Source organism: Pygoscelis adeliae, unplaced genomic scaffold, assembly GCF_000699105.1.
Source record: "Pygoscelis adeliae isolate BGI_AS28 unplaced genomic scaffold, ASM69910v1 Scaffold34, whole genome shotgun sequence".
NCBI lineage: Eukaryota > Metazoa > Chordata > Aves > Sphenisciformes > Spheniscidae > Pygoscelis > Pygoscelis adeliae.
Window position 1 is genome coordinate 4,455,651 of NW_008824658.1, and position 11,725 is coordinate 4,467,375.

The following is an 11,725-nucleotide window of genomic DNA, read 5'->3' on the forward strand; positions in this document are numbered from 1 at the left end:
CTCGGCCCTTGCGCTCGGGGGTTGGTCTGCGGAACGGGCTGGGTTTTATCCCTAGTGCCGAGGGGCAGTTGAGGTCCTTCAGGTGGCTGCATCTCGTAGTAAGGTACTAAAACCGCATGGTAAAGCTTGAAGAAAACGTGTTAGCAGCGTTAGGAATGACTCTAGAAAGGACTGTACGGAGGAGGATTTTCATACTGTGAATAATGCCAGTATGGGACAAAACTTCTGCTTTTCTCACAATTGTCCTCGTCGCGTGAGATGGAAATGACCACTGTTTCCTCAAAGCTATTTTTTGAACAGCGCAGAAGAAAGTTCCAGAGAAGTACCAAGCCAAAGCCACCTCCAACGTGCCACAACACCACCTCACCTTGATTAAGCATACTGCAGGCATGAAAGTTTGTTTCTTGCCATCTTTAACTAAGTAAATTGATTGATACGAAGGTAAATTAAAGAAGAATTGGCTTCCACACCATGACTTGATGGCAGAATGTTTTCATTTTTTAAATTGCCTTCGATACACAACCGACTTTTGGAACTCCAAACACCTAAATTTCCACTAGATCTGAAGAATGTGCTTACCTCCGTTGAAATAGATAACAAAAATCGGTTGTCCATTCAAAGGCCTCTCATCGTGGGGAAGGGCTGGCAAAGTCTTGCTTGCCTTACAAAAGACAAGATACCTTAGAGCAACGCGTGGAAGGCAGAGCCGCCGCGTTCAGCCCTGCTCTTCACTCGGTTCACGAGCAGGTGGAACTACTCGCCACAAAGCCCTGTTGAGGCCCGAACTCCGATGGCATTGAGAAGTTTAGCTTTATATGGGCAACGGGAACATCCACAATTAGGGGAAAGTATTTCACACTTCAGCCCCACAGAGTGATTTTAAGAGGAAACTTTTCCTGCAGGAAGATTACTTTATAACCCAAAGGCTGCCTTCCTCAGAGGAGGCTGATCGGAGCCTGTTTCAGACACACTACTGAACTAAACTGAATCCTAGTCTGATCCACTACAGGAATTCCTACGGAAGAGTTTCTTCCTCTGGCAAAAATATCATGTAGGAACAGACATAGGGGGCAAAATCACAATTTGTACATAAATTTGTATCTCTGTTGTAGGACATGTAACTACACCGTCTTGCAGCAGTTAAAAATCTGGCGTACCAATTGCATCTGGCATGCCAACTGAATCTTGCTAGCAAACAAATTCCCTGTGGAAAAAAATATTAGAAACAAGCAAATGTAATGAAAAGTTATTTTATATATACATATGTATGTATATATACAAATACATATATAATTAAACTGAAAAGAAACCACATAAACCCCATGTTTTATTTGTGTAAATTAAGGGTAAAACATCTACCAAAAAAAAAAAAGAAAAAGCAATATAAAGTTTGTAGGAACAGGGAAAAATATCCAGTGAGCCAAATTGAAGTTTCAATTTCAAATATATTTGAGCTTTGAAGAAATTTTCTTCTGGTTCAAAACTATGTGGCTCTTTATTTTTTATGCAAACAGAAGTTTTAGCACCAGTGTGCTCTGACTAGATCTATACAGAGGTCAATTAATAGCCCAACAGGATATCTCTACTAAAGTTCATGACAGCGGTGAAGGAGCAAGGCTTTGGTGTAATTTAGTCGAAGAACAGAGCTAACCTTTGGGGACTCCTATGTATCTCTGCACCAGCAATTGTTCTACTTTGGCCAGGCAGTCCAAAATACGGGACAAAAAAAACCTGTTGGTCTTTTTCCAAATCTTTTGTGTAACTTAATTAATAAACCAAGTAACAAACAACAAATTGGCAGCAGGCATTTTAGGTGTTGTTCATGTGCCAGCCATCATGTCTCTACGAAACAAAATGTTCTCTTATTGAGAAGTTACAAAACAGTTGTATGTTGTCAGATGAAGCTACAACACAGAGCTCCGATGTGCTTCCTCCTGCAGAGGTTTTTTAGAGTTCCAGTGACGAGGAAAGCTGAAGGTGTGCATGCAAGTGTATGGGAGAGGACAAGGAAAACTGTTAAGTTTTCCAAAACTAAGTTTTCCAAAACGTTCTCAATTTAAAACCACAGGCACGTTTGGCATGTCTGCTTGCAGCACACCACTCCTCAGAAAGCAGTGATTCTTAAGCACAATATACAGACTATTTTGGAGTATGGTAATAATGAATATGCTACCAGCTGAAAAATAGTTTTATCTTTTTTTTTTTTTTGCCATTTTGTCACAGACTGATGTTGAATGGCCAAAGACCAAATGTCTAAAGTCACGTTATCTCCTTCTAGTCAATGGGACAGAGTAACGGACAAAGTAAACGACCTTTGCTATCTAATGGTTCAAGTCTGTATATCCTTAAGGTCACAATAAAATCAACAGCACTTACACCACTGTCTACTTCATACATGGTTTCTATCACTTAAATCTCTAGTGCCACACTCCAGTGGGTCCACTCTAATAACATATCAAGTTCACTAAAAGGCTTGCAACAAGCAGACTCAAGGCATCCTGAACAGAGTTTCCAGAAATCCTGTGGTTTCACGAGTTCATGAATTTCACAACTCATGGAACCATCAGTCCTCTTTCAGCATTGGCAAACCTAGATTTTCCAACATACAGACATGGAGCTGTGATAATCCAAGGGAAAATGACTAGCTAACCTTCTGCTTACCTGAATATTTTAATTGTGTGTTCAGATTCTGCAGAGTCAACTGCACGTGTTGATACGTTTGGTCCTGCCTTGTAAAGTCAACTAAAGAACAAGTACCTGTCTCGCATTCCTTTGCACACAGTCTAATGGCAATGAAGAGAGAAGACTCTCTTCTCATAAACCTATGCTACCGTAGATGCGTATGTTGGAGCTAGCTGTAGCCTTACAGTCTGATCAAAGTACAAAACAATCAACAGAAAAACTACCGCCGGTTTGTATCAGGCCTTGCATGGTTGAGAAGCAACCGCGAAGTTCAACAAGTATCTTAAATTACATTATTTTGATTTTCTCTCCAGATTTTGAGTAGGAACCCTACATTTCTTAATGAGATTTTTGTTTGGTTAGAAATGAATAGTTTGAAAATCAAATAGATTGTTTGAATTACAAGGAAATAGTCTTGAAAAAAGGTTGCTTTATTATGAAACTTTGGCCTTCCTGTGACTTCTCAAATGACTGCATTGTTCAACTTAATTCCCTATCAACTTTCTAAATTGCTGGGGGAGAGGGGGAAATTAAAAAAAAATAAAATAAAAAAGCAGTTACCATGTCTCTACCCATATTAAACATTTGGAAAGCTGCTATTTTTAACTATGTTAAAAAATTCCTGTAGAGTGAAAGGTGGCTTGGGTATTTAAACCAAATCTAGCTTAAAAACAGAATTGGGGGAAATGGATAGGATAGCTCAAGAAAGTTCCACTCTCACAGCTGTCAGCTGAGAAGAAATGGGGGAAGGGGGAAATGCTGAGAAAGGAATTTATTTTTTTTTTGGCAGTGAAGAGAGGAACATGCCATCCCTGTTTGAAAAGTTTCAGGGTGGGAAAGGCTAAGGAGGGGCTAACATACTCTACATACCTTTACGTATATTTTTGAGGCAGAAAAACAGTGTTACGTTTGAGCAGAGTTCAGCAAGTGGAAAGGGAGGTGGCATTCGCTCTGGCCATTTGGTCCTCCTAAGTAACCCCGCAATTTACAGCATGCTGAGAAAAAGCACAGTAGATGGTACGTGGCTGCCTCACAGCAAGAAGGCAACGCAAACGCTGTGTACATCGCATCACATGGGTAAGAAAATGAAAAAAAAAATGTTTAGTGTCTGGAGGAAATACATTGAAAGCGTTTGTCTACAAGGCCCTTGGTGGTGTGGGCTCCTGTGAAGTTACACTCACTGGCTCACAAGCTTTGAATTCTAGGAGAATAAATTATGTACCCTGTTACTGTTACGGCCACACTTCTGGGTGCCTTGCGTGACTCAACTCACGCAGCAGTACAGCGAAAGGGAGAGAAGAGTTAGTCTTGTTTCCTGAAGCTACAGATATAAGACATTAACGTGAACTTGTAGACCAGGGGAGGGAAAGGCAATCCAAAGGTATACTTCCCAGCGAGTTTAAGGCTGCACACTTTTCTTCCTAGACTGGAAGAATAAATGAGATGAGATGTGTAGCTGAATACTGGTACTTCTATGGAGATGTTAGAAACAAAGACGTTTTGTAAAGGTTTTGTAAGTTCAGCTCAACGGTGTCTTTTCACACTCCACAGAACAAAAATGTGAATATATTGGGGACGGTATATCCAGTTTGACAGATCTGAGAGTCAGCTAAGGGCGCAAAACTGAACACGCAATTCAAAAAATAAATGTCTAAAAAACATACAAAAAAGCCGAAATCCTAAAAAGGGAAAAAGGACACTGCAGGAAGAGTAAGACGTATAAGAAGTCATGAACAAGAGAAGCCTTGGCCTGAGAACCATCGCAAAGTCCACATCAGAGTGTGAACCCTCTTCCATTGACACCTGTGGATGGAGTCTGGTCAGGGCAAAGTACTGCTAAATTGGATCTGCCTCTTGGAACGGGGTGGAAACCTTCCCGGAGGAATGGAAAAAATGTCCCAGCTGATTAACACAAAGTAATACAGTGCTCTCAGAGGAAATGATAAAGAAAAGAATTTTAAATGGCACGATTCCTTTGACTATTCCTCCAGCATTGCTATTTTTCTGGACCATCCCCCAGCTTGCCCTCACCATTGCATCAGCAGGACAGAAACGTGTAGTACTCTCATTCTTCTAAATCAGTGATTTTCAACTATTTCCAGAACATGACCTCACATTATAAGAACACTTTCTGGAGTCTGACACCCACTGCTAAGCTCAGAAGAAAGATAGCCCCTGCCTCCTAAAAGCTGTCTGCGACGACCAGATCAAATACCTGTGGACAACAAAGAAGCTGGACCGTAGAAGTGGGGTAGAAAAGGCAGTACAGAAAGAGAAGGAATCTATCATCACGGTTAACTTCCTTCCAGTTACCATAACCATGTGATCACTATGAGCTTTTTTCTTTTATGAAAACTGCTCAAAATTAGCCATGAACAAAATTGCGTCTTATTTTCTTCTTAAAGATTTACTCCCTTCCCTACCACTTGTTTTACATCCTACACCATTAGCCAAACTCGGAGCGGCCTGGGTGTGTTCCTCAACGTTATCGCCTGCATAGACCCGGTTTTTCCTAGGGCCTTTCGCTCCCCAGCCCAAGCGCTGCCTTCCGATGCTCCCTTTTGGAAGTGACTGGCGTTTGGGTGGGACGCGTTCTCGCTTTGGGACAGTGAGGAGATCTCACGTGCAGCCTCACGCTCAACATAATCATCTGTTGACACAGTCATGAGCTGGAATTCCATTTCTCACAGCAATACTTGGGACCAACATCCACAATAACTGTGCACTGAAAACTTGTATTTGTGGCTTCATGGCCAAAACCACAGGAAAACTATTTTTAGTGCCACAGAGCTCTAAATAGTGGAAGCGCTGAAAATTTAGCTCACATCATGGGCCAAATTCTTCTCCTGGTTACACCCACTCTATGGAGAAGCTTGAATATAACAAACAGAAACACTCTGAAACAGAAATTAAAAAAAAAAAGGCAGCTTTTGCTTATGAGTAAAATCGGTATTTTAAACTTTAAATGAAGAAAGGTACACATCCTCCAGCATTTCCCTGGGAAATAAATAAAAGGAAAGGAAAAAGGAACAGTTTGAAGTAGGAGCGATCTATTACAATAATTGTACCTATTACGATAAAGGTAATTCCTCCCGCTATATATATCTGAACAATACCTATAGCTAAAATCTCTCCATTCATTATGCAGATCCTTTTGGCTTAGACCAGTGAAAAGGACGCGGAGTTTATCTGTATCTTGAGAGAAGATGCAGCAGATGAGTGTAGCCTCTGAGTAACAAAGCAGGTTTTAATAGCTAGACCTACAAATTACTCACAAGCCAACCACCTAGCAGCAGTTTATCATCTCAGGATTTCACAAGACAAAACAATGAGTGATGGCAATGCCGAGTCCTCAAGCTTTCTCAGGTAGGAACCAACAGGACCTGACTTTCTCCTTCTGGGTGTATTTCTGCCAGAGTCCCCATTACAGGACGCCGGGCCTTTACAACTGGTATTTAAATTTCGTGGCACACTTAGGGACACAACTTTTTTTTCCACCCTCATGACCAAATAGTTGGGTTTAATAATTTCCTCTCCAGTATCAAGATCTGCATATACAAGCATAATAATGGCTGTTATAAAATTAAAGTGCTTTTGGGCATAGTGTAGTGCCGGTTTTGGACAGCACGTTGCAAGCTATTTGCTTCTCTTTGCAAAATTTCCACAGTAATTTTATTTTCCTTTCTTTTCTTTTTGTTAGGAAAACTGGGAACTGGATCATTTTCTAAAACAAAAATTAAAACTTTTTGGAGAAGCCAGTAAGGTGAGAGAATCACAAAATAGGGTTATTTCTCATAATAACAATAATAAAAAATGTTATTTTTCATTCACTATTTTATCGTTGATGAGATTGCTTCCACACTTTAAGCACTGCCCTATGACATATATTTTAAAAGGAAATACAGGGAGGAAAATCAAAAGACAACACATTGTCAGTTTTGGTTACATTTTTGCAAGTCTGAAATAAATTAGGATTATTGTTACTGTCTAAACACATTCATATTTCACACAGTAAAGGAAATATAAGAAGTTCATCAACTTTTTTGCTCCAGCTGCTTAGATGGGCCCCATGTAAGGCACTGTCACTAAAATAGTTCACAACCCTAATTACAATTCACCACATCTTGGGAATGACATTTAGGATTCTCGAGGCGCTTTTAGATAATTTTTAGACTCTGCGTAGAAGCTCAGCTGTCACGAAGTAGGTTTTATTTTGTAACAGATTTTATCCTTTGGAATGTTATGTTTGGATTGAGCTGAAGATACGGAAAAATGCGTGCAATATAGTATGCTTACCCCACTGAAATATAACTCCTAAAACAAAGCTGAAACTTTTTGTCCTTTAATGTTCATATTCTAGCCTGTGCTTGCCTATAGCTATTTAGATTGGGGGGGGGGGGGGGGGGGAGAGGAGAAAAAACTCTCCCTTACTGCATTATTCTGACTCCATTAGTGTAGTCAGAGAGAATTCCTGCTCTCTATCCAGTAATTAAATAAATATTTAACATCGCAGGATTTAATTGGAATCCCGAAAGTTAACAATAGCCTCTGCTATCGGTGTCGCTATCGCAGGGGTTCTGTTTTCACAGGCGTATATTTAGATCTCGGCCACATCACCCACTTGCATTATGAATAGTACAACACACACCCACCCCCCCCTTAAAAAAAAAGAAAACAAACAAGAAGCTCAGTGAAATCTGGAAACTTTTATAAAGTGACGCCATCTCCACGAATCTCCTTCCCCCTGCTGCAAAACGTACTTCAAAGCTTAACAAATTAAGTGGCAGGCAGCCTCTCGTAAAAAAAAACAACCGACCAATAACAAATGAACACAGCTTTACCTTTCAGAAAATTACTGCAGCTCCATTTTCTGACCCTTTATTTTTTCACTAGCTCCCTTCCAAGTGATTTCTATTCCTCTCTCTCTCATGCTGGCGGCAGGGCGGCTGGGGAGGAGCCCTCGGCGGAGGGTCCCCAGCCTGCCGGGGAGCAGGGACCGGATCGGGTAACACACCCAGCAGCACACCCAGAGCTGGCTGCAGAGAATTCAAATTCCCACTTTAGAAACTTTCTGCAATACTTGTGTGTCAAGTCTATTTTTGCTTCCTTCCTTCATCCTGTAATAATGCTCTCCGGTCCGATGCGACGCAGCCATCTTTTGTGCAGTGTCTTTCGTACAATCTGTAGATCAAAAGCGCTTTGCCGGTGTAAATCCTGGCTTTGCCAGAGCTGGCTGATCCCTTTCGGTGAATAATTTATCTAGTTTGCAAAATGGGAACAACTACAATCACAGTGTGTTGACTCTTTGCATTAAGTCTCTCTGCACAAAAAGAATACTCCCAATCTGAATGCTTTTAATGGATATAAGTGTGTATATACATGTATAATACATATAACTAGATATATATACACATATAAATATATATATATACACATTTAAGGCATTCAGATGGTATGTCTATGCGCACATGCACACACACACACCTCAAAATGGGCCAGTTTAATTAGGATAATGGTGCTTTTCATGTAAAAAATACCATTATAAAGTATGAATGATCTTCATACCAGGCCTTCTACATTTGCATTTCACCACTCTGTGTGTATATACAGAGATGGCAAAAATAGAGAGTAACATTTATAAACGAGAGTGTAAGTCTGCAAAAGACGAGTCATTCTCTGTGAATCTACAGCACTAAACACAATAAAAGCTGATTAGTCTTGTTGACAACAGAGCTCATAGAGGTTTCAAAGTCCAGTTAATAGGAACAGTCTGACAGCTGCACAGCCTAGAAGAACCACTTAAAATGGAAAATAAAATTCATGCGATTAGATGCTTGCAGAATCAAAGCCTTTCTTACAAAAATAATGAGATTATTATGATTATGTCTAATCATTAGCCATTGGTCTTCATGAAGATGACTAGGGTTGTGTGTAAATGATCAGCTCAACCCTCTCAAACCAAGGGTTCATGAGAAACCTTGTGTCTCCCTCACACTGCAAGCTTGAGTTCCCTTGCCAGAGCTCCAGTTATCTGGCAAGATTTGAGCCAACAGTGGAAAGGAAGGTTCAGACACCCCCCGTAAGGCATACAGTGGGGAAGGATGAGCGTGGCTTGTCAAAGGGAAGTCAGACTTTGCAGATCACTGCTGGGTTTCTTTGAAGGATTCAGCCAGAGCGTGAGGAAGGTAATACTCGTCTTGATGTATTCTACCTGGATTTCTAAAAGACTCTTGGCAACGTCTCCCACCTTTCTCAGGGAAGATAATCTGCCAGGGGAAAGGAGGTAATGGTCTCCTAAGAAGGTATAACTACTTAAAAGAAAGGCAGCAAAGAGTGGCAATATCTTTACTTTTCACAGCAGAGGCAAGTGGAATTTCACAGGCAAGCGTGTGCACATTGGTGCCGCTCAACATATTGCTGAGTGAGCTGGAGAAGGCAGTAAGACGATCTGTGGATAACGAAGTTGTCTAGGAGAGTGAAGATGAGGACTCAGTGTGAAGAACTGAAGGAGTTCGCCATACTGAGTGGGAAACAAAAGGCAGATGAAATTTGGTGTAAATATAAATGTGAAGTTGCACATGTGGGAGTGAAGTCACATCCAAGGTGACGTGCTCGACCATGTTATTACTCAGTAACAATATTTTATAATAGTTTGATGCAGGTGTTGAATGCATTTTTGCTCACCAAGGAGTGCATTGAATGTCAGGAACTGCTACAAAAGGAATGGCAAACAAAACAAAGAAGATCGCTCTGACGCTGTGAATTCCTGGTGCACCCGCATCTCAGGTTCCATGCGGAGGGCCAGTTCTCCATCTCAAAAAGAAATGCTACACCTGCCAGAGGTACAGACAAGGCCAAAAAGAGTGATCTGGAGCGTCAAATGGGTCCCATGCAGGGAATGTCTAAATAGCCTCTTCCATCTGGAAAAGAAAGAGCTGAGAAGGGATATTACAGACATCTGCAAAAAGCCCAAGTGGAACAGGGAAGGTGAAAGAAGACTTTGTCTTCCAGTTCTGGAGGAGGTGAAAGGACGCTGAGCTGCAGGCTTTTGAGAAGAAAAAGGTAGTTCTTCACACAAAGTGTAATAAGGGGTTCAAATCTCTGCCACCGAACGTTGTGGGTACTAAAACTTTACATGAGTTCAAAAACCAAAACTGGTGACACAGCAAATTCACAAAAGAAAAACCCATTAAAGGTCACTAAATATAAAGACACCGACCTCTGGCTCCGGAATTCCCTCGGTTGCAAATTGCTGGGCGAGTATTCTGTGCCGTCACTGTTTGCCCTGTACTTGCATTCTTCCTCTGGGCATCCTCTGTTGCCAGCTGCTGGACGGCACACTGAGCTAGACAGACCTTTGATCCCACCCGGTAGGGTCATACTCATGTTCTTCACATGCTGTTAGGAGAACTGCTTTTCATCCTGAAGCTCATATCTCACGGCGGTCATATTTTATTGTCTAAAATATCACAAATTCTGGTCTGTGTTTTTTCCAAATTGTGTGATACCCCAGTTCTACCTCTCCACCATTCTACAAATATTGTTACATATTGTTACATGTATAAATGCATCTGTTAATAGGAATAAAACTTTTCTGGTCAAAACCTGTGAAATTGTTTTTGTTTAGTGTACCACTCTGGCTTTCTCAATACAGTTAGGAGCAAAGCTTCCAAAAAGTCAATAATGAGTTTACACTATGTAATTTAAAAATGCATTAATTATTCTAATCTACATTAAGAAACTATTATTAAGAACTCCACATTAAAGGTAATTTAAATAGAAGCTTCAATTTAGTGAAACTTCAGTATGGTAGAGCACAGCTATGCAGAGCTTATAGCCCAGCGCAGGTACTAACTGAACGAACCATATAACATCTTTTCATCCACATTTTTATATCATTATGTACAACAACGGACGTTATGTTTTGAAACGTGCATCTGGTCTCTTCCAGTGATACCAGAGCTGGGCAATAACGGGGAACTTCCCTTCGTGCCAAACAGGAAAAAAAAATGGCTTTTTTACATTTTCTGTGAAGGGAAAATGGTAGCAGGGAGGACGCTCATTTGGCATTTGAAAAGTTGTGTTTTGATAGAAAAAAAAATTCCTTTTGAAACAGTAATGCAAATGAGGAACATCTAATGGAAAAGTCATTTCTAAAACCTGTGTTTTGACATTGATGAGATGGGATTGCAGCTGAACTTTTCCATTTGTCTGTTCTCTTCCTTCCCTAAACCAATAGTAAAATGCAACGTAATTCACAAGGTATTTTAACAAATCTATATATGCCAATGGGACAGATTTAGGCCAGAGTTTCTTTGGTCCAGCTCAAAAGGACAGCAAAATACTTGATGATATTTAATTATTACACTTTCTAAGAGAAAGGCATTTTAGATCCTATTAGAAATACAAAGAAAATTATGTTCAACTAGAAAACGCCACGTGTCCAAAATCAGTCAGAAATATCAGTGGCAACTTCAGAGCAGAAATTTTTAATTCAACCCCAATTTTGAATTCCAAATACTAACCTGATACAGAGGATCTCTGGTGCAAAAACACAGAGCAGGTGTAGTTGCACTGCAGTTCCCACTACCGCCTAAGTACCGACATTTTGGGGTTCCATAGAACAAGGAGGTGTTTCCATTCTAGATTACCGAGGATGTGTTTCTGAGAAAGTCACACAATTCAACTTGAAATAAGCTCTTTCCTGCCTTTCTTATACATAACTCATCACACCCAGATTTTAATATTTGTGTTCTTGTTTCAAACCTACTCTGCCAATTTATTATATAAGCAGCACCTTGATCTTCATTCTGTCAAACAAATTTCTTAGAAAAACTCTTGATTTTGGTGCCAGTTTTTATTAGTGGGATAGTTGGAAGTGCTGATAGAAGGCTATAAACCTCAGTTTCAGGAAAATACTGATTAGTGCTTACATTTAAGCATGAGAATAATCTCCCGTCTATTCAGCAAAGTATTTATGGCTATGCTTTACTTTAAGCACACGCTTAAATGCAATTAACTTCATTTTAATCATGGGCTTAAG

The 11,725-nt window shown here is 40.3% G+C and overlaps 1 protein-coding gene across 1 annotated transcript in view; it reads right to left on the reverse strand.

Moving 5' to 3' along the window:
- The window catches only part of SMAD5 (SMAD family member 5), a 30,647-nt gene extending 23,010 nt beyond the window's left edge, over nt 1-7,637 (reverse strand). Inside the window, exon 1 of the mRNA XM_009322697.1 lies at nt 7,524-7,637. The gene's annotated coding sequence lies outside the window, so the exon portion shown is untranslated. The remainder of the gene's footprint in view (nt 1-7,523) is intronic.
- Nucleotides 7,638-11,725: the final 4,088 nt, after the last annotated feature.